Source organism: Hypanus sabinus, unplaced genomic scaffold (assembly GCF_030144855.1).
Source record: "Hypanus sabinus isolate sHypSab1 unplaced genomic scaffold, sHypSab1.hap1 scaffold_793, whole genome shotgun sequence".
Taxonomy (NCBI): Eukaryota; Metazoa; Chordata; class Chondrichthyes; order Myliobatiformes; family Dasyatidae; genus Hypanus; species Hypanus sabinus.
The window spans coordinates 53,790-78,160 of record NW_026781644.1 but is presented as its reverse complement, the minus strand read 5'-3'; the positions used below and the strand labels follow the sequence as shown (position 1 = coordinate 78,160).

Genomic DNA, 24,371 nt, shown 5'->3' with positions numbered 1-24,371 from the left:
TATCTTTTCAATAATACCATGGGTTTATAGTTTGTTAAACAGCCTTATGTGTGGTAGCTTGTGAAAATCCTTCTGAAAATCTATGTCCACAACATCAACGTATCTACATCGACACAACATCAACATATTTGTCTATCTTATTTTTTTCTTTCTTCAAAGAATTCCAACAGATTAGTCAGGCAAGGTTTTCTCAAGGAAACCATGCCTCCGTCAAGCTATTCGTGCCTCCCAGAATCCCTAAACCACATCCTTTACAATCAACTCCAACATCGTCCCTACCACTAATGTCTGATTATCTGGCCCCTTGTTTCCTATCTTCTGCCTTTCACATTTCTCAAAGAGTGGGGCGACTGGGACGTTCCGGAGTTTGGAGAACAATTCCAGTCCCATCATGCTCGGAGTCTCTTTACATCCACTGAGTGGAAAGCTTGGGATATTCCCGACTGATCGAGTTTCTTTTCACGGTTCAAAGACCGATAGGCTTGGGAATTGATCATTACAAATTGTCCTGTGATTACACAGCTTGTACCTTGGTTTACTAGGTGGTGCAGCTTGAGGGGATGGAAGTCCTTGTTCCATCTTGCATCTCAATAAATAAGTAAATAATAGATTTGGGGCATCACATCTGAACTGCGGAAGAATTTGGGGTGGGAGAAAAAAAATGATCAGTGGTCCTGGTCCAGGTGAGTCCAGCAAATAGGATAACCACTGAAAAGTGACTGCTAAGCAGCTAAGAAATAAATATAGGAATCAGAATCAAAAGGTTAATATACTCTGCATTGTTATGTAAAGTGTGTGCGCTTGTTACAGGATCAATTAGATTAGGGAGTTAAAAGTGTGCCTCAAAGACTGGAGGAAGATTGCTGATATTCATGATACTTTGGTCCCACTTTTGGGGAGGAATGGAGATGATTTGATTGGACAGGGTACAGCTGAATCATGCTCGGACTGAGGTCCTGACAAGTCACATAACTACAGCTATAGACAGTCTTTCACTAAATTGCAGGGAAATGGGTTCAACAGATTGGAAATGTTATGGATGATGTTTAAGTGTATCTTGTTTCTCACTTCTTCTGGCAGCAATAGTGTTAACTTTGATGTCTAAATATGTGGATTTGATCCCAGGGACAGTGAGGACATACGACCCCCAACTGACGACACTGAGTCAGGATCTGTTTGTTCATGGTCACCTTCAATTGATTATTCTTGGCAAACTTGTTTATCCAAATAGAAGCTATTTACATAGAGCTTGATAAGGGTAGGCAGTGCATGTATCTACATTGATTTTACTCAGGCGCTGGGCAAAGTCTTTTTGGATGGTAATCCGGAAAATTCAGATGCATGTGGTTGGCAGGGACAGGAGGAGTGGTTGAAGGAAAACATTGGAGCTGGAGGTCTTCGATTAGTGGAGTTTCACAGCGATCTATGATGGGACCTCTGCTGCTTGTAATGTCTCTACATGTCCTGGATGAAGATGTAGATGGATTCGTTAGTAAATTAGCAGATGATACCAGGATTGACGGAGCTGTGGATAGCACAAGGGAGTGGCAATAAATACAACAAAATATAGATCAGTTGCAGATATAGGCTGAGAAATGGCAGATGGAATTTGACCCAGAGAAATGTGAGGAACTGCAACTCTGCAGGGCAAATGCAAAGAGACAGAACACTGTTATGGACAAGGTCTTTTAGAGTGTTGCTGAGCAGAGATCATGGCATCCTCATTCATTGCTAGTTGAATGTAGCTACACAGGTTGATATGTTGCTTCAGAGAAGCTTACAGAATGCTTTCATTTACTTGTCGAGGTACTGAGTTCAAAATTCATGTTCCAACTTGGTAAAGCTCTCGTTGGGCCACGTCAGGATCACTGCATAAAGTTCTGGTGGCCCCACACTTGGAAGGATGTGGAGGCTCTGTAGAGGGTGCAGAGTATGTTTACCAGGATGCTGCCTCAGTTAAAGGGTGTGTACTATCACAAGAGGGGTAATAAAATAGTTGTTGTCACTGCAACTCCAGAGACTGAGAGGTGATCTGATGCAGGAAGATGGAGGGATTTGGACATGGTGTAGGTAGGAGGGATTAGTGGGTTTGGTTTACCAATGACGGACTGGGCCATATTTACTACTACTGACAGGCTTTTCCGTACAATGGCATTGATGCTTCCACATCAGGCCACGAGAAAACCAGTCAATATACTCTCTAACATACATCTGTGGAAATTTGTAAATGTTTCAGCTAACATGTCAAATTTTGTCAAGCTTCCAAGAAAGTATAGCGTTTTTGTTGACATTCAAAATCTACTCAAATTTCTATTGAAATATAGCCGCCGAAATACCTTCTTTACAACAGCATAAATATGTTGGGTCCAGGTTAGGTCCTCGGATATTTTCACACCCAGGAACTTAGCTCCCTCATTTAATTTCTGATCCCTCCATGAGGATTGGCGTGTGTTATTCTCTCAACTATTTTCTGTCACCTGTCCTCATACCTGAACCCTTTTCAGTGCAACAGCACTCCAGAAAGCATGCTGTGGAATTCTTTCATGGGCAACAAAGTCAATAGTCTAAGATAACGGAGCTGCAAGCTGAATTCACTGTTCTTTGTTTCTTGTCAATTCACAGGAAAATATGTGCGAAAGTCTGAGATGCATATTCCCACATAGCTGTCCAGAACACAGCAGGTAACCGTTTGGTAAGTAAAGATCTGTTAAGAGCTCGTAAGAACAATGCATTCCAGTCATCCACAACTCTCTGAGTCAAAAGCCTACCTCTCATGTGCCCCTTGAACCCATGCCTTCTCACTCTAGATGCCTGCCCTTTGGTATTTGACATTTCAACCACGGGAAACAGATACTCCCTGTCTAATCTATCTGTGCCTCTTTTAATCTTATAAACTTTTATCTGATCCCGCCTCAGTCTCTGGTGTTCCAGAGAAAACATTTCAGCTTCCTTTCCAATTGTATCCAGTCTCAATTGTAAGCCAAGCTGATGCTGAGGAAATACACCTCCAGAAATATGATTTTGATTTCTGCAATGAGTATGTGTGTGTATGGCAAATATCCATCAGCGTTTCCTGGTGAATGATTCAGAGCACACGACTAATGATAAGAGGATGTTCATCATGACATTGGAGTTGTTTCCTTCTGTGTAATAAAGTACTTCTATTTGCTGCATCCGACTACCACTTCTGAGCTGTTATAATTTGGGAATGAAAAATGCTAAAAGTCCAAGTGCAACTATTTTATTTATATTTTCTGCCAATTACACTACTGACAGTTAGGGCAGAAATAAATGTCTTCCTTCTCTGGCCGTGGTCAGGGCTTTCTTCACCATGTCAGTAGCTTCCTCTTGGGTTTCAGTGCAGTCCAGTACACATCCCACGTGGAGACTGAGGAGAAGCATTACACTCAGATCTAGAATAATTCTTCATTGCTGTTTCTGGAGCAGTTTGGTCTTACCAGTCAGAGTTGTTATTCCTTGGCTGAACGCCCAGACCCGTGGACCTCTCTTAGCCTGGCCTCTACTTATTGACCTATTTGGTACGGCTGATACTACCGAGAGCCAAAGCGGAAGCCCCTGACTCCAGACAACATAGAACTCAGGGTCATTGAGGCACAATGGCCTCCAAACCTAAAGCTTGTGGTCCTCTTTCAGGCCTTTATTTTTTGCTATCCCTTATTTTAAGCATTGGCACAATTTAACATTCATCATAAACCACTTCCTCCTGTATCCAAACCTTTATGAATCAGGTTTTCTATCCGATTCAATGTTAAATGTTTATTTTATAACATTTTTATGGCTCCAAGCTTTCAGTAACAAATGAATATTGCTGACCTTGTATTGTAGATTGGGAATTGCACAGAGGGTTAGGATCACCTAAAGTCTGGATAGTGACAATCTTCAATCTTCTACGACTCTTCAGTCAGTGATAAATGGATGCTTTAGTTGTGTCAAAATAATTCGTCATCGGCTAAGCACTATCTCTGAGCTTAGTCTATTTATTTACTCTTTGAATAATTCACGTCTTCCTGTTGGAATTCTTTGAGGAGAATACAAGTAGGATAGATAAATGGGATGCAGCGGATTTTGTTTATCTGGACGTTAGGAAGGCCTTCGTTAAGTTACCACACAGATGGCTGATTACCAAAGTAAGAGCCCACGTTATTACTAGAATGTTATTAACATTGCTAGGTCATTGGCTGATTGGTAAGAGGCAGCAATTGGGAATAAAATGCTCCTTTTCCGGTTACCTGCCAGTGGCCAGTGGTGTTCCGCAGTGGTCGGTGTTGGGATCACTTCTTTTTTTTGCTGTATATAATGACATATGATAGAATAGATGGCTGTGTTGCCAAGTTTCAGATGTTAGAAAGATTCGTGGAAGGGCATGTAGTGTTGAGGAAACAGGTAGAATAGGAACATACAGATCATAGAATTGCAACAGCACAATACAGGCTCCTTGGTCCACAAAGCTGTGTCAAATATGTCCTACTCTTTAGAACTTTTGCATTATGTCGATGACCTTTTGCTTTATATTTCTAATGTTAAGACTTCATTACCTTTCGTACTTCCTTCATTCTCCTGTTTTTGCCAGTTTTCAGGACATAAAATAAATTTTCATAAGAATGAAAATTTTCCTTTGAATAATTTGGTATCAATTAATAGCAACCTTACTTTTAAAATTGTAAGAAATCAATGTAAACACAAGGAAATCTGCAGATGCTGCTAATTCGAGAAACACACACAAGATGAAGGTGGAACGCCGCAGGCCAGGCAGCATGTATAGAAAGAAGCATTGTCGATGTTTCGGGCCGAGTCCATTCGTCAGGACTAACTGAAAGAAAAGATAGAGATTTGAAAATAGGAGGTGGAGGGGGAAATGCAAAAATATAAGAAAAGACCTGAGCGGGTGGGTTGAAGCAAAAAGCTAGAGAGTTGATTGGCAAAAGGGATACAGGGCTGGAGAAGGGAAAGGAACATGGGACGGGAGACCTAGGGAGAAAGAAAGGTGGAGAGGAACACCAGAGTGAGATGGAGAACAGACAGCGTGATGGACAGAGAGAGAACAAAAAGTGGCGGGGGGGAATAACTAAATCAGGGCTAGGGTAAGAAGGCGAGGGGCATTAACGAAAGTTAGAGAAGTCAATGTTCATGCCATCAAGTTGGATGCTGCCCAGACGGTATATAGAAAAAGGAAGGCATCTCCTTCGTCCTGGAATGAAAAGCCTCATCCCGAGAGCAGATGCGGCGGAGACGCAGGAATTGCGAAGAGGGGATGACATTTTTGCAAGAGACATGGTGGGAATACAAATAGTCCAGGTAGCTGTGAGATTCAGTCGGCTTATAGAAGATATGTGTAGATAAGCCGTCTCCAGAGATGGAGACAGGTAGATCAAGAAAGGGGAGGGAGGTGTCGGAAATGGACCAGGTAAATTTGAGAACATGATGGAAGTTGGAGGGAAAGTTAATGAAATCAACGTGTTCAGCATGCGTGCAGAAAACAGCACCAATGCAGTCGTCGATGTAGCGAAGGAAAAGAGGGGGGCAGATACTCGTATAGGCTTGGAACATGGACTGCTCCACAAAGCCAACAGAAAGGCTGACGTAGATGGGACCCATGCGGGTGCCCCTGGCTGCACCTTTGGTATGGAGGAAGTGGCAGGAGCCAAAGGACAAATTATTGAGAGTGAGAACGAATTCCTCTAGACGGAGTTGAGTGGTGATAGACGGGAATTGGTTTGGTCTGGAATCCAAAAATAATCGGAGAGCTTTAAGACCTTCTTGGTGGGGGATGGAGGTATATAGGGACTGCACGTCTATGGCGAAAATATAGCAGTGGGGGGCAATAGAACTAAAAATCACTGAAAAAATTCAGAACATGAGAAGTGTCACGAACATAGGTGGGAAGGGATTGAACAAGGTTGGATAAAACAGTGTCAGGATACGCAGAAATGAGTCCGGTGGGGCAGAAGCAAGCTGAGACAATAGGTCTACCTGGACAGGCATGTGGATTTGTGGATCTTGTGCAGGAGGCTGAGACGGGAAGTACAGGGTGTGGGAACTATGAGATTGGTGGCAGGGGATGGGAGCTCCCCTGAGCTGACAAGGTTGGTGATGGTGTGGGAGACAGTGGCCTGGTGCTCCTTAGTAGGGTCATGATCGAGGTGTAAGTAAGAGGAGGTATCAGTGAGTTGTCGCTGTGCCTCGGCCATGTAGAAGTCAGTACACAAGGCCACGACAGCGCCCCCTTATCAGCGGGTTTGATACTGAGTTTGGGGTTGGAGCGGAGAGCAGAGCTTTCGGAAGAAGTGAGGTTGGAAGTGGAACAAGTGGAAGTCCAGATGGTTGATGTTCCGTCAGCAGCTAGCAATAAAGAGATCCAGAGCAGGCAGAAGACCAGAGCGGGGTGTTGATGAAGAGGAGTTTGGTTGAAGACGGGTCATCGGTGGGGGTGGGAGTCCTTGCCGAAGAATTAGGCTCGTAGACGGAGCCGGCGGAAGAAAAGTTCAGCATCATGGCGTACGTCGAACTCGCTGAGGTGTGGGCGAAGGAGCACAAAGATGAGGTCTTTACTGAGGACAGAGCACTCTGCCTCAGGGAGTTGAATGTCGGAGGGGATGGTAAATTCCCGGCACGGGTGAGAGATAAGATCACAGGGGAGAGGCTGGTGAAGTCGGTGGAGAGGGGAGGATTAGGGTGAGAGGAAGGTGGAGCCTCTGAGGGTCCAGGAGCTGACGATGGGATTGAGGGAGAGGAGAATGCAGAGTGGTGCTTGGGGAAGGTCAGACAGGAGTCACAACCGCTGCACGTGAAGACCCGGCCTGGTGTTCAAGGCTGGAGTCGCAGTTGGGGTCTGCGCAATTGCGTTGAAGGTGTCCATGGTCGTTGGAACTGGCATTGATGATGCTGGAGTCCGGGTTTTGAATATGCCCTGGGTTGCTGTGGCAGCCGAGATCGACGGCGGGGCCATTCCATGGTCTTTGGAACCAGCATTGATGGTGCTGGAGTCCGGATTTTGAATATGCCCTGGGTTGCTGTGGCAGCCGAGATCGACGGGGGGCCATTACATGGTCTTTTGAACCAGTATTGATGGTGCTGGAGTCCGGGTATGAGAGAGTGTGAGATGTTTGAGAGAGCCATGGTTTTCAAGGGACATTGGAAGATTATTTCGAAAAAGAGAAAGATCTATAATAAATATAGGCAGCATGGTGTAAATGACGCGTTTGAGGAATATAAAGAATATAAATAAATTTTCTTAAGGAAGAAAATAGAAACGCTAAAAGAAGATACGAGGTTGCTTTGGCAAGTATGGTGAAAATAAATCCTAAAGGTTTCTACAGTTATATCAATAGCAAAAGGATAGTAAGGGAGAAAATTGGTCCCTTAGAGAATCAGAGTGGACAGCTATATGTGGAGCCAAAAGAGATGGGGTCGATTTTGAACAATTTATTTTCTTCGGTATTCAATAAGGAGAAGTAAATTGTATCGTGTAAGATAAGGGAAACAAGTATGGTAGTTGTGGAAACTATGATGAGTAAAAAAGAGGAAGTACTGGCGCTTTTAACGAATATAAAATGGCAAAAGCCTTTGGGTCCTGACAGGATTTTCCCTTGGACCTTGAGGGAAGTTAGTGTAGATACAGCTTGGGCTGTGACAGAAATATTTCAAATGTCATTAGAGACGGTCATCCCTACTTCGAGACACACCGCTAATTCTGCGACACCTCTGGTGCCTGACTGCATCGGTCTCGACCATTGCTCTGGATTCATCAGCTGCGTGGAGAGCATTCACCCCTGCATGGGCAACAGCTTGCTTTATGTATCGTACTACCCTGACTTGCATATTGACTTTCATCCGCGAAGGTACAATATCCATGGTCGAACCTGACCAGCGGAGGGCCATCAACAGCATGTCTGACTATGGCCCCCTCTCCTGCTGCGATGAGGCCAAGTATATGTTGAATGAGCAACGACTCATATTCCGATTGTGTAGCCTCCAATCTCGACGGCATGAACATTGATTTCTTCAAATTCAAGAAATGAATATCCTGTGCTTCTTCCGCCCACTCCACCTCAGCGTTCCTTCGGATCCCCCCGCCCCATTCTGGTGGCTTTTTACTCCTTCACTTCCCCTCACGCACCGCCATGACCTCCTCATCAATTCTGTCTGGCTCTCCATCTCTTTTGTGTAATCCCGTGGTCCTGCGTCTCTCCTGTTAGATTCCTTTCTCTTCATCTCTTTGCCTTTTCTGCCTGTCACTCAGCTCTTCACATAATCGTTCCTCCAGAAACCAGACCCCTCCCGCACTCACTTGTCCTTCTACTCCTCCCCCATCACCTAATTCTGGCTTTTGTCTCTTTCTCTTTAATCAGAATGAAGGTTCCCAGCCCGAGCTGTCGACTGGTTGCTGAGTTCCTCCAACATTCTCTGTGTGTTTGCTTCTGTTTGTTTATTGATTAAAATAATCAGACTGGTTCAGTGGAAGAGGAATTTGTGGAATGGTCAGAGACAGTTTCATACAGTAGTTTATTTACCCAGGAACATGCCATTTCAGTTGTAATCTGTGTAAAGAGGTGGTATTACAGAGAGTTCTTGCGGTGAAGGATCCTGAATATGAGCAGTGGCAGATGTTTAAGGAGAAGGTTCGTTAGAGCCGACATTTATCCCGATCAGACAGAGGAATCACAGGGAGCAAACAACAGTCTGTGGTTAAAAGAGTTCAAGGTAAATATTAACTCAGAGAACAAACAAAGAGGCAAAGACAGGGTGGACAAAACAGTCGGGATTTTTCCAGTAACTCATGATGCGACAAAAGATAAAAATATCAAGGAAAAACAGATTAGTTAACTCAATAATTTCCATTAGTGTTTTCAGTGGGGACACAGCAAACATCCTACAGATATCTAACGGTGACATTTCAATGCTGTGCCATAATGTGTAGCAATCACCATCAGGGGTGATAAACTAATGGGACTAAAAGCAAAAATATCCAGTTCCCAACGACCTGCACCAGACGGTTTCACAGGAAGGCTGGAGAGAAAGTAGAGACATTGGAATCTGTCAAAAATCACTGTTACAGAAAGGTCCCAGTGGAGCTGAAAACCATTGCTGAAGGGTGGAAGAGAAAGGAAAACAAAGTAGGTAACTGTACTGGAGTCTATAATCTGTGAAGAAATGACAAGTCATTTAGAAAAGTTTAATGTCATTGAACTAAACCAAGAGGGTTTACAGTCAGATTCACACAGCACAGAAACAAGTCTTCAGCTCAAATGGTCCACACTGACCAAAATTCCCATCTGAGCTTCTGGTCTGTAACCGCCTCACAACGATATTATGAACAATGTTATCCTCCGTCCTTGTCCCATTTCCCACCTTCTGACCCATATCCTTCAAAACCTTTCCTTCCCATTAGCCTGTCCGAGTACTGCTTCGATGTACCTCATTCAACCACTCCCCCAGTAGCTCATTCCATTTGCTGTCCAGCCTGTGCTTGGAAATGTTGCCCTTCAGGTTCCTATTAGATCTCCTCTTACACCAATGCCTTCCGGTTCCTGATTCCCCAACACTGGCAGAAAGACTGTTTTATTCGACCCACACTGCAATACACCTCTGCAATACCAGCACTCATTCTCTGACATTCCAGGGAAAATTGTCCAAAACACCTTTCACAATTCAGTCCTTTGAGATCCAGTCACATCCCAGTAAATCTCCTCTGCACTCTTTCCAGCTGATTGGTGTCTGTCATACAGCAGGGCGACCTGAACTAAACACTATTTGCAAAATACGGCGAAACCAACGTGGTGTGCATCTGCACCATTTCTTCCCAGCTTCTATATTCGGTGCCCTGACTGAAGGACAGTGTTCCAAACCCCTCTTCACCACCCTGTCCATCTGGAACCTGGTCTTGGACCCTGTAACCTGGGTTACTGAATATTAAAACAACACACAGAAAATGCCGGTGGAACACAGCAGGCCAGGCAGCATCTATTAGGAGAAGCACTGTCGACGTTTCGGGCCGAGACCCTTCACCCAACACTCAGGTTGGAGGAATAACACCTTATATACCAGCTGGTTAGCCTCCAACCTGATGGCATGAACATTGACTTCTCTAACTTCCGTTAATGCACCTTCTTACCCCATCCCTGACATATTTAGTTTTTTTCCCCTTTTTCCCTTTATTTTTTCTTTCTCTCTCTGCGCATCACCCTGCCTGTTCTCCATCTCCCTCTGGTGCTCCCCTCCCCTTTTCTTTCTCACTCGGCATCCCGTCCCATGATCCTTTCCCTTCTCGAGCTCTGTAACCCTTTTACCAATCACCTCTCTGGCTCTCAGCTTCACCCCACCCCCTCCGGTCTTCTCCTGACATTTTGCATTCTCCCCCACTTTCAAATCTCTTACTATCTTTCCGTTCAGTTAGTCCTGACGAAGGGTCTCGGCCCGAAACTTCGACAGCCCTTCTCCCTATAGATGCTGCCTCGCCTGTTGCGTTCCACCAGCATTCTGTGTGATACCAGAGTTTTGAGACTTTATAGGGGAAGTTGGAGAAGTGTGTCTTTGTACTTTCTGGAGCATTTACCACATGTAAGGCAAGTGCACAAGACAAGAGCTCTGTGCTGGGATGGAAGTGTGTTAATATTGATTGAAGTCAGGTTATCATACTGAGACAGAATAACGTGTAAGGAGGATATAATTGGTGGAGTTTTCCAGGGACCAGTTCTGGATCATCAGTGACTTATTGATATTAATGACCCGATGGAAGGTCAGAATGTGCGGAATCCACGGTGTCAATGATGGGGAACGTGATGAGGGGACGTGTTGTGATTGAACATTTGGTCTCTCCAACAAGACAGGGGGAAGCTGGTGAGAAGAATACTTGGTAAATGAAGCTTAATGTGGTAAAGTGTGATGGCATGCAGAGAAGCAGGAGGAAACAAAAGTCAGACAATTATTTATGTAGAGATAAATTGTCAATGAGAGAAATAGAGAGGCGGCAATGTGTTCTCCTGCACAACAAAGTAGAGATGAGTGTAGTGAGTGGTTCATAAAAACATATATGACCAAGGTTCAGAGGTGAATGGTTCATTGATATTTATTGCTGAAGATATTTATAGAGAGGTTTTTTTACAGTGTCAGACAAATGCACAATGATGGATTTTGGAAAGTTAAAGCAGGTTATGACACAGACAGAGAATAATAGGTTCCTGAGGATTGTTGACGAAAAGAAAGACTTGGGGTACAGGTACATAATTTCATGAAGGTGCCAACACAGGTAGACAAGGTTGTGAAGAAGGTGCACATCATGCTTGCCTTCATCGGCAAAAGGCTTTGGGAGGAGCTGGGACATCATAATACAGTTGTACAAATCAATAATGAAACCACACCAGGAGTACCCTGTGCAGTTCTGGTCACCACGAGAGGAAGGATGTGGTTAAGCTGAAACGATGCAAAAACGATTCACAGGAATGTTACATGGACCGCGGGATTCAGTTACAAGGAAAGATCATACTGACTTGGACTGTTTTCCACGAAGTGAAGGAGGCTGACAGGTGAAATGGTAGAAGTTTATAAAACTAAGTGAGGAGTAGACAAGCAGAATAACTTACCCAGAGTGCAAGTATCAAATATGACAAGGTGCAGCTTTAAAATGCCAGGGTGAGTACTTTAAAGTGGGCATTAGTGGAGGTAAGATTAGTGTCTCCGTAAAAAGGGAGGGTGGGGAATAAATCAATCAGGGATGGGCTAAGAAAGGGAGGAAGGTTATTAGCGGGTTAGAAAAATCAATGTTCATTCCATCAGGTTGGAGGCTACCCAGACGGAATATGCTGTGTTGTTCCTCTAACCTGAGTGTGGCTTCATCGTGATAGTAGAGGAGTCGTGGATAGACATATCAGAATGGGAATGGGACGCGGAATTAAAATATGGGGCCACTAGGAGGTGCTACTTTCTCTGGCTTTTCATGTCTATCCACGGTCCCAGAACAGGAACACTGCAATCCAGTAACGTTGCTCAGTCTCCTTCATCCTTCAACGCTGGCAGATGGTATTTATTTGGTACTACATATGCCGAATTGTAATAACCCCTTGACAGCGTTTGTTCAGCCTGCCAGCCGACTCTGTAACTGCCATCAGCAGAAGTTGTGATATTACTGGTGACATAGCTATTGTCCGTACAGTTAGCTAAATCTGATCCCATTACCCCGTAGTTGCAATAACAGACTTCACGCTCATTCTCGTGAAGTAGTTTCAGAGATTAGGATTCGTGCAGACCATTATAAGAAATTTAATGTCAGCGTTCAAAACAGTTCCATTGGCAAGTGTAATTTCTCTGGGCAGTTCAGACCAGTGCTCCCTTCACAGATCTAACATTGCTACTAAAGTAAAACACAGACTCAATCTTGCCCAAACCTCAGCACCTGCAACTGGCTTTCGCACGGCGCTGACATCGATCGAAGCTTGTGTCTTCCTTGCTCTCAGCAAAGGATCGGCTATCTCGCCTCGGTTCAGCCACATCGAATTGTCTTCAATTCCAAAAGGAAGTTACAGACTATAACGTACGATGGTCTACACACACAAATTGCTTGAAGAACTCAGCAGGCCAGACAGCATTAACAGGAGAAGTACTTTTTTTTCCAAAGATGCTGCCTGACCTGCGAAGCTCCTCCAGCATTTTGAGTTTGTTGCTCGAAGTTCCAGCAGCTGTAGATTTCCTCTTGTTTGCCAATTGCGATGATCGTTTGTCAGAAAACGTGTGGTGAAAAAACAGCGCAGAACCTCAGGATACTGACCACCACCCCTTTCTAGTGAAGATGGAAACCATCCCTTTGGTATCGATCACCCCTGCACAGATGAAGTCCCAGTGATTGGGTGAATGCAAGTCGGCTTTTTCCATGGGGGTTGGGAGGTACTACAACCAGAGGGCATGAGTTAAGGATGATGGGTGAAAGTTTAAGGAGAACAGGAAAGGAAAGTTCTTCACTCAGACGGTTGTGAGGGTGTTGGAACGAGCTGCCAGAATGAGTGTTGCATGCAAGTTTGATTTCAATATTTAAGAGAAGTTCGGATAGATGCGTGCGAACGATCCCTGCGAAAAGAAGAGAGGGGTAGAGAGGGAACGATGTCCTTAGTGGTGGGCTCCTGTTGAAGGTGGCGGAAGTTGCGTAGGATAATATGCTGGTTCCGGAGGCTGGTGTGGTGGTCTGGTGGGGTCAGCAACCCATTGTGCTTTCCCCTTAGATTCCTTCTTCTCCTCTCCTGCCTAACCCCGCCCTGCTTCCCCTCCCCACCCTTGATCTTTCCTCTGATTGGTTTTCCGCCATCTTCTTCATAGGGCCCCTGCCCCTGCTTCTTTAGACCTGACGAAGGTTCTCGACCAGAAACATTGACTGCTTTTTTCAACTGATGCTGCCGGCCCTGCTGAGCTCATCCAGCTTTTTTGTACGTCCGGTAAATGGTTGACTCGTGCATTAGTCTTTACATTAATTCTTACTCATAGACTCAACTCACATCGGTAAAGGCATATTTTTTTGAGGTTTGCAAAATGGCTTTGTGTGGGTGAGATTATAGTTTACAAACTTGATCACATCGTTTATGAAAAATGGTTGATTGATGAAGCCCGGGGTGGATATTGTATTAGTCGAATTTGAAAAGCTTTCAACAAGGCCTCTCATGGTGGTTCGGAGGGATATTCACTCTGTGTCTGACCCCGGGAGTGTGTGATGGGACGGTGTGGAGGGAGATTCAATCTGTGTCTCACACCGGGAGTGTGCGATGGGACGGTGTGGAGGGAGATTCAGTCTGTGTCTGAACCCGGGAGTATGTGATGGGACGGTGTGGCGGGAAATTCACTTTGTGTCTGAAACCGGTAGTGTGTGATGGGACGGTGTGGAGGGAGATTTATTCCGTGACTGACCACGAGAGTGTGTGATGGAACGGGGTGGAGGGAGATTCACTCAGCGTCTGACCCCGGGAGTGTGTGATGTGACGGTGTGGAGCGAAATTCACTCCGTGTCTGACCCCTGGAGTGTGTGATGGGACGGTGTGGAGGGAGATTCACTTTGTGTCTGACCCCGGGCGTGTGTGATGAGACGGTGTGGAGGGAGATTCACTCTGTGTCTGACACCGGTAGTGTGTGATGGGACGGGGTGGAGGGAGATTCATTCTGTGTCTGACCACGGGAGTGTATAATGGAACGCTGTGGCGGGAGATTCACTCTGTTTCTGATCCCGGGAGTGGGTGAAGGGACGGTGTGGAGGGAGATTCACTCTGTGTCTGACCCCGGGAGTGTGTGAAGGGACGGTGTGGTGGGAGATTCACTCTGTGACTGACGCCGGGAGTGTGTGATGGGACGGTGTGGAGGGAGATTCACTCTGTGTCTGACACTGGGAGTGTGTGATGGGACGGTGTGGAGGGAAATTCACTCTGTGTCTGACCCCGGGAGTGTATAATGGAACGCTGTGGCGGGAGATTCACTCTGTGTCTGATCCCGGGAGTGGGTGAAGGGACGGTGTGGAGGGAGATTCACTCTGTGTCTGACCCCGGGAGTGTGTGAAGGGACGGTGTGGAGGGAGATTCACTCTGTGACTGACGCCGGGAGTGTGTGATGGGACGGTGTGGAGGGAGATTCACTCTGTGTCTGACACTGGGAGTGTGTGATGGGACGGTGTGGAGGGAAATTCACTCTGTGTCTGACCCCGGGAGTGTGTGATGGGACGGTGTGGAGGGAGATTCAATCTGTGTCTCACACCGGGAGTGTGCGATGGGACGGTGTGGAGGGAGATTCAGTCTGTGTCTGAACCCGGGAGTATGTGATGGGATGGTGTGGCGGGAAATTCACTTTGTGTCTGAAACCGGTAGTGTGTGATGGAACGGGGTGGAGGGAGATTCACTCAGCGTCTGACCCCGGGAGTGTGTGATGTGACGGTGTGGAGCGAAATTCACTCCGTGTCTGACCCCTGGAGTGTGTGATGGGACGGTGTGGAGGGAGATTCACTTTGTGTCTGACCCCGGGCGTGTGTGATGAGACGGTGTGGAGGGAGATTCACTCTGTGTCTGACCCCGGGAGTGTGTGATGGGACGGGGTGGAGGAAGATTCATTCTGTGTCTGACCACGGGAGTGTGTGATGGAACGGTGTGGAGGGAGATTCACTCTGCGTCTGACACCGGGAGTGTGTGATGGGACGGTGTGGAGGGAGATTCACTCTGTGTCTGACCCCGGGATTGTGTGATGGGACGGTGTGGAGGGAAGTTCACTTTGCGTCTGACACCGGTTGTGTGTGATGGGACGGTGTGGAGTGAGATTCCCTCTGCGTCTGACACCGGGATTGTGTGATGGGACGGTGTGGTGGGAGATTCACTCTGTGTCTGGCCCCGCAAGTGTGTGATGGGACGGTGTGGAGGGGTTAACGATTCAATGACTGACTCCCAGACGGGCAGAGGGAGAATCACTGTTCCTTGTTCCTGAATTCCAGAGCATGCTTGTTCCAAGGACTGGATCAGAAATGAAGACCGGGGAGGAGGGGGGGGGAAGTCACGTGATGACGTAGGCTCGGTACGCTGGAACCCAGCCCTCCCGTAAAAAAGTTAATAAATTAATGTTTAAGTGAAGAAAAGTTAATTAATACTTTTTTAAGGTTACTTATAAATTACTTTGGATTGTTTTAAGCTATGCCTCATAAACAGAGGATGAAGAAAACTGCTACCGCGAAGACCGCTCAAGTTGGAACAGAATCAAGGCCTACTTCTACTGAAGAACCGCGGACTCAGTTACAACACAGCACCGGTGAAACAGAAAAGGTGACTGCGGCAGCATCGGCCATTTCTAAAGGAAAAGATCAACGAGAACTGCACAACCGTAAAGGAACGAGCATGCGCAAAAGAGAGCAACCAGAACTACAAAACCCAGCAACGACTGAAATCGACAGTGAATCGAGTCTGAGAGAGAGGCGGACTCTCTGGAAAAATCAGGCGAAGATGGAGCAGAAGAAGAAGATGAAAGTTCCTCTGAAAATACAAAAAAGATTTTGAGGCAAATAATGCATAAATTAAATGCATTAAAAGTTACCAAAAAGTAATTAAAGAAAACAATAACAAATATGGAGGCTATGTTTGATAAAATGACAAAGAAACAGGAAAAAATGGAAAAGAAAATTACAGATTTGGACGTCAAAATGGAAGAAATGGATGGAAGAATGAAGAAGATGGAAGATGATAATGATGCCTGGACATCAGAAAGAAAACAACTCGTGGGAAAAATTGATAAGCTTGAAAATTTTAGTAGACGCAACAATATTAAAATTTTTGGACTTAAAGAAGGTACCGAAGGAGAAGACCCAATAATTTTTTTTCAAAAATGGATTCCTGAGAAATTGGAAATGGGAGAAGAAACTTTAATTGAGATTGAAAGGGTGCACAGAGCCTTAAGACCAAGATCTCAAGATGATCAAAATCCGCGATCAATTTTGATAAGATGTTTAAGATACCAGGATAAAGAAAAGATTTTGAGGGCGGCTGCCCAGGGTGCTAAAAGTAGAAAAGGTCCGTTGATGATAGCAGGGAAACCAGTTCTTTTTTATCCTGATATAAGTTATAACCATTTGAAGAGAAAGAAAGAATTTAATCCAGCTAAAAATGTTTTATGGGACAAAGGTTATAAGTTTTTAATGCGTCACCCAGCAACACTGATAAATTTTTTGGAGGAAGGAAAAAGATTTTTTTCTGATTATCCAGATGCGGAGGTGTTTGCACAAAACCTTCCATCTCTTCGTTAATTAAACGTAGCGATTTCTAAATGTAATGGTTAAAGACGAAGACAGAGAAAGCAAATGGAACTGATGGACATTTAAGGACGATATAAGGGAGAAAAGTAAAATTTTAGAAATATTAATTGAGAATAGTATGTTTTTTAATATATACTTTTTATGTTGCGGGGGCCTGCGGAGCTTTGAATCGGTTACTACGGGATTCACGTGTGTAATCATGGCGATTGCCATGACCCGTACAATAGAGGGGGGTAATGTTGTGTTTTTTTTCTTTCACAACATTAGTAAGGGGGTATTTTGTTTTTTTCTTTATTTTCTATTTTTCTTCTATTGTTTTGCCTGGATGATTGGTGGGGACACACATAGCAACATGATGACTTCTAAAAAGATTTCCCAGGATGCAATGAAAGTTGAAAGATTAGGTATTATTATAGATTGGAGTGACATAAATAAAAATAATGACTAATTTATTGATTTTTTTTAAGTTTTAATGTTAGTGGGCTTAATGGACCAATAAAAAGAAAAAGAATTTTAACATATAATAAAAAAAATGAAAATAGATATAGCTTTCTTACAAGAAACTCATTTAACGGATATAGAACATCAGAAATTAAAAAGAGACTGGGTTGGAAATGTTATTGCAGTTTCACTTAACTCAAAGGCAAGAGGAGTTGCAATTTTGGTTAATAAAAATTTACCAATTAAAATACAAAATATATTAATTGATTCGGCCGGAAGATATTTAATTATACATTGTCAATTTTTTTCAGAACTATGGACTCTTATGAATATTTATGCACCAAATGAAAATGATGTAAAATTTATATAGGAGGTCTTTTTGAATTTGGCTAAAGCACATGATAAAATATTAATAGGTGGAGATTTTAATATTTTGTTTAGATCCAGTTTTAGATAGATCAACAAAGGCTATTACAAAATCAAAAGTAGCAAAATTAACTCTATCATTGATGAAAGATTTAAATTTGATTGATATATGGAGAAGAATCAATCCAAAAGAAAGGGATTATTCATTTTATTCAAATAGACATAAAACATATTCAAGGATAGATTTTTTCCTATTATCAACAAATACTCAAGATAGAGTGAAAAATGTGGAATATAAAGCAAGAATATTGTCTGATCACTCTCCTTTAATAATGACAATGATAATGATAGATAAAGAGGAATCAATTTATAGATGGAGATTTAATTCAATTCTACTAAAACGTCAAGATTTTTGTGATTTTATGAAAAAGCAGATTCAGTTCTTTTTAGATACAAATTTACATTCAGTTGATGATAAATTTATATTGTGGGAAGCAATGATAGCATATTTGAGAGGCCAGATAATGTTATACTTCTAAAATTAAGAAGGAATATATGATAGAAATAGATCAATTGGAAAAAGAGATTATAAAATTAGAAAAAGAATCTCAAAGAAATATGACAGAAGAAAAACGAAGGCAACTTATTAATAAGAAGTTAAAACATAATACACTCCAGACATATTGAACAGAAAAAGCAATTATGAGAACTAAACAGAGATATTATGAACTAGGTGAATTTCTTGCATGGCAGTTAAAAACAGATCAGATTTCTAAAACAATAAATGCAATTCGAACAAAAGTGAATGAAATTACTTATAAACCTCTAGAAATTAATGAGGCTTTTAAGAATTTTTATTCTGAGTTGTATGAATCAGAATCAAAGAATGATGACGTTAAGATAGAAGAATTTTTATCACAAATAACTCTTCCAAAATTAAATACAGAAGAACAGAAGGGATTAGGTATGCCTTTTACATTGAAGGAAGTTGAAGAAGCTTTGGGATCACTTCAAAGTAATAAATCTCCAGGAGAAGATGGTTTTCCACCTGAATTTTATAAAAAAGTTTAAAGATTTATTAATTCCTCCTTTTATGGAGTTAATATATCAAGCGGAAAGAACGCATAAACTTCCAGAATCTTTTTCAACAGCTATTTTAATAGTGTTGCCAAAAAAAGATAGAGACCTTTTAAAACCAACATCATATAGACCTATTTATTTATTAAACACCGATTATAAAATAACAGCAAAAATCTTATCTAATAGATCATCTAAATGCTTACCAAAATTAGTGCATATGGATCAAACAGGATTTATGAAAAATAGACAATCGGCAGATAATGTAACTCGGTTATTTAGTATAATCCATCTAGCACAAAAGAGGGAGGAAATGAGTGTGGCAGTTGCTTTAGATGTAGAAAAAGCATTTGATAGATTGGAATGGGATTTTTTATTTAGGGTACTGGAAAAATATGGACTAGGAACATCATTTATAAAATGGATTAAAACCTTAAATACTAATCCCAAAGCTAAAGTAGTGACAAATGGTCAAATTTCAACATCATTTCAGTTAACAAGATCAACAAGGCAAGGTTGCCCACTATCACCTGCTTTACTTGTGTTGGCAATAGAACCACCAGCTGAATTAATTAGAATGGACCCAGATATTAAGGGTTTCAGAGTTAATCAGGAAGAATACAAGATTAACTTATTTGCTGATGATGTTCTACTTTATTTAACAGATCCATTACATTCACTACGCAAATTATCTTATAGACTAGAAGAATGTGGGAAAATATCGGGTTATAAAATAAAATTGGGATAAAAGTGAAATTTTACCTCTTACTAAAGGAGATTATAATCAATGTCGATTAATAACTCAATTTAGATGGCCAGCAAATGGTTTAAAATATTTAGGTATAAGAGTTGATAATGATATAAAAAACTTATACAAATTAAATTATTTACCACTTTTGAAAAAAATTCAGGAATATCTTGAAAAATGGATGGCATTACCAATAACATTAGTAGGTAGAGTAAATACTATAAAAATGAATATATTCCCTAGATTACAATATTTATTTCAATCATTACCAATACAATTACCCCAGAATTTTTTTCAAGAGTTAAACAAATATGTGAGGAAATTCCTCTGGAAAGGAAAGATGTCAAGAATATCGTTGGAAAAATTGACATGGAAATTTGATCTAGGAGGATTACAACTTCCAAATTTTAGGAATTATTATAAAGCAAATCAACTTAGATTTATTGCATCTTTTTTCGAGAAAGATAAACCGGCAAGGATTAGAATAGAATTAGATAAAATAGGAGAAAACGTACCAGAAGATTTTATATACAAATGGGAATCTAAATGGATACGGGAAAAGAAAGAATCTCCTATATTAAAACATTTGATTGATTTATGGAATAATATAAATGTTGATGATGAGACAAAAAAATCTTTATTAGCAAAGAGATCTTTAATTCAAAATAGACTTATTCCTTTCACAATGGACAATCAACTTTTATATAATTGGATTCAAAATGGGATTAGATATATAGGGAATTGTTTTGAAGGAGGTATATTAATGTCATTTGATCAATTAAAGAATAAATATAAAATATCAAATAACATTTCATTTTGTTACTTCAATTAAGGGCTTATTTAAGAGAAAAATTAGGTCAAACAATGTTATTGCCGAAATCTAATGAAATAGAAATTTTAATTCAAAAAGGAAATAATAAAAAAATTATATATTGTATGTATAATTTGATTCAAAGACAGGTATTTAAACAAGGAGTCCATAAGTCAAGACAAAAATGGGAAAGTGATTTGAATATTAAAATTGAAGAAACAAATTGGTCAAGACTGTGTCTTGATAGTATGACATATACAATAAATGTTCGGTTAAGATTAGCGCAGTATAATTTTCTACATCAATTATATATTACACCACAAAAAAATAAAAAAAAATAAATCCAAATTTATCGGATCAGTGTTTCCGATGTAACCAGGAAACTGGTACCTTTTTACATTCGACATGATCTTGCTCTAAAATTCAACCTTTTTGGACAAATTTAAGACTTTTACTGGAACAAATTACAGGAACACAATTTCCTCATAATCCAATATTATTTTTACTAGGTGATATTGAAGGGATAAAACCGAAACTCAAACTAAATAAGTATCAGAAAGAATTTATAAAAATTGCACTGGCAGTAGCCAAAAAAGCTATTGCAGTTACTTGGAAATCGGATACACATTTAAGTATAGACTCTTGGAAGAAAGAAATCTATGGTTGTATTCCATTAGAGAAAAATACTTATAATTTAAGAGATAAATATGAAACATTTCTGAAATTTTGGAGCCCTTATTTACAAAAGACAGGAATAAATATATAGATGCTCTGAAGATGAAACAATTGCTTATTAGGGGAAAGAAATAAATATACATATTAAAGTTATTACGAATTCCATGGAGCATGTGGAGTTCTTCCAACAACCAGGCATTCTTTCTTTCTTTCTTTTTTTTTCTTTCATTCTCTTTTTTTTCTATAGGGCAGTTAGGGGGAGGGGTTAAGGGGAGGGGGTAAGGGTTACATACATTGTTTTTTCATACTTTACTTTGTAAACATTTAAAAATGCAATAAAATAAGTTTTTAAAAAAAGAAATGAAGACCGGCTTTATTACATATCCACGTTTGAATGATCCTACACTGAGGCCGATCTGCATTGCTGCAACTCTAAATCGAATCTACTTGAAATCAGTTCAAGCCAGGAAGAGGTATTTGTCAGATGAACTGAAGAGCAGTATATATATATATATATATATATATATATATAGATAGATAGATAGATAGATAGATAGATAGATAGATAGATAGATAGATAGATAGAGAGAGAGAGACAGAGCTCCCTCCATACGGTCTCATCACACACTCCGGGGCTCAGAGTCAGAGTTAGGCTCCAGCATCACCGTCCCAACTCACACTCCCTTGATCAGACACAAAGTGAAGCTCACTCCACACCGTCGCATCACACACTCCCCGGTTCAGACGCAGAGTGAGTCTCCCTCCAGTACGTCCCATCACACACTCCCATGGTCAGACACAGAGTGATCTCCCTTCCATACCGTCTCATCACACACTCCCGGTGTCAGACACAGAGTGATCTCCCACCACACCGTCGCATTACACACTCCCCGGTTCAGACACAGAGTGAGGCTCCCTGCATCTTGCCATCACATTCTACTGGTGTGAGATACAGAGTTCCTTCCACACCATCCCTTCGCGCTCTCCCTTTGTCAGACGTAACGTGACGCTCCTTAAATTCAAACTTTAATGATAGTAATTTATTTTCACAGAATTTTGTTGAGAAATCTGTCCGCGACCAAGGCAGTTCATACTGGATTGGAAAATGCAACTATGGGTGAGATTTGGGGTATTGCAAGTTTCTGAGAAAAGAGTGAGTCGGGGATCGGTGCAGGCTGAGTGAAGGGAGTGGGCAATGTGTTTAGTTTGGGGACTGACACAGTCTGCGAGAGGGGAGTGGGCAGTGAGATTAGTTTGGGGACTGACGCTGTTTGCTAGAAGGAGTGGGCATTGATATTAGTTTGCGGACTGATAAGGGCTGTATGGAGAGCGTGTGCAATTGGCTTTGTTTGGGGATTGACAAAGTCTGTTGGTAGAGGGTGTGCAGTTGAATTAATGTGGGAACTTGCATGGGCTGTGGGAAGAGAGTGCGAAGTGGGAGTGTTTTGGTGGTTGCCACAGATCTTTAGGGAGAAGGCTAGGCATTGGGTTTATCGTGGGGACTCGCGCGGGGTCGGATTGAAAGTGGGATGCACACGTATTTTGGGGACTAACACGGGTCTGTGGGGAGAGACTGGAGCTGCAGAGCTCTTTTGGGAACTGACCCAGGTTGTAGGAGAGAGTGAGGCAGTGGGAACACTTTGGGGCCTAGCACATGTCTGTGGTGAGGGAATGAGGGAGGGGTGTACATAGGGGACACACACAGATCTGAGGGGAGAGAATAGTTCAGTGGGAGTACTCTGGGGACTGAGACACGTCCGTGGGGAGATCATGGGAAGCGGGAGGTGTTTTGGTGATTGACACAGGTCTCTAAGAAGAGGGTTGAGCAGTGGGATTATTTTGGGTTCCGGCACGGGGCTGTGGGGAGAGAGTCAGGCAGTGTAGTTTGGACTGACACTGATCTGTGTGGTGGGAGTGGTGAGTCTGAGTACTTAGGCAGAAAACACAGGCCTGTGGGGAGACATTGAAGATGTGGCAGCATTTTGAGGACTGACATGGGGCCTTGGGAGAGACTGACGCTGTGGGAATATTTTGGGGACTGACAAAGGGCTGCAGGGAGAAAGTGGACCATTGAGAAAATTCTGGATACTGAGACAGGGCTGTGCTGGGAAAGTGGGATTGTGGGAAATTTTGGGGTGCCGCAGGTCGTTGGCGAGAGTGGGCGTCAGTGATTTTGGGGACTAACACACGGCTTCCTGCTGAAGGTACGCTGATATTGCTTACCCCTTCTTGATAGGAGAGTGGCCTCGAATATCGTGTTCCAAATGAAGGCTGGAGTCTTCGAATGCATTGAATGTGGATGGTACCCTCACTTTGAACATTGCAGTGAGGATAAGCGTTGCTTCATCTGCGAGAAGTCGGCGCTTCTGTGCTCAGATCTTTCTGAAAAGATCCAGGATCTCTGTCAACAGTCAATAGGGTCGACTTAAACAAGTGGCAAAACCGTCTTTATCTCACCGACTCACATTACATCATCAGCTCTGCCTCTCACCCTTGCCTTATTATCTTTCCCTCTATCGCAATCTTACCCACCATCTCGCCCACTCTTCACCTTCGTTCCTCTGAACACTCTCTCTCATCCCACTCCACTCCCGCCTCTTCCATTTCATCCGCATTTTCTCCCTCCCGCATCTCGCCTCCCTTTCCCCGAACTCTTCCTCTTCTATCCCTGTCTCTCTCTCGATTCTCTATTCCCCCTCTACACACTCTCCCAATCCCTCTCTTTCCCTTTTATCGAACTCAACTCGCTCTCCCGCTTCTGTCTTCAGCTACTCTCACCTCAATCATGCGCGTCAATGTTCTCGATACCCCAGTCCTGTGGAATAAGAGTGCATGTATTCGCCTTATCCGTGCCCCTTGTAGTTTTGTACAGCTCTACATGGTCACAAAATAAAGCCTGAAAATTTCCGACTGCACCATAACTGAGCTCCTAAAATCCTGGCAGAAACTTCGGAATTCTCCCTCTGTAATCTTTCCAGTTCGTTGAGATTTTTCTCAGAGCAAGGCAAGCAGAACTAAACTCCATACTCCATGTGCGGCCTGACCGACGTCATTTGCAACTGCAACGTGACCTCCGACTCCCGTACTCAGTGCCCTGACTGATGAAGGGCAGCGTGTCAAATATCCTGTCCACCAGTATCGCATCTTCTCTACCGGATTCACGGTCTGTTTTATTATCTGTGACGTAGACCACCTGAGATTTGTTCTTTTGAAGGATCAGTGGGGCGCTAATATGTAAAAATTACCGACAAATGCAACAAGCTAATAAATGCCGCAAAAAATGTGGAGGTGGTGCTCATACGTTCAAGAAAATGCCAGCGGAAGGGAAGAAGGTGTTTCTGGATCATTGAGATTTCGGCCTCCTGTTTCTCGTCAACCCTCCTTCCCAGACGACCATCCTTGTCACCGTCCGCCACGACTTCCTCTGCAGTCCTCTCCGTTTCCGCCACCGCATTCTTCTTCCACACTTCTTGACTCTAGCA

General features: G+C 42.7%; 1 long non-coding RNA gene across 1 annotated transcript in view; it reads left to right on the top strand.

The window, feature by feature from the left end:
* Positions 1-23,263, top strand: part of LOC132390155 (uncharacterized) — a 54,891-nt gene extending 31,628 nt beyond the window's left edge. Inside the window, exons 3-6 of the long non-coding RNA XR_009510808.1 lie at positions 2,623-2,692; positions 8,370-8,721; positions 21,942-22,006; positions 23,126-23,263. This is a non-coding gene — a long non-coding RNA (uncharacterized LOC132390155). The remainder of the gene's footprint in view (positions 1-2,622; positions 2,693-8,369; positions 8,722-21,941; positions 22,007-23,125) is intronic.
* Positions 23,264-24,371: the final 1,108 nt, after the last annotated feature.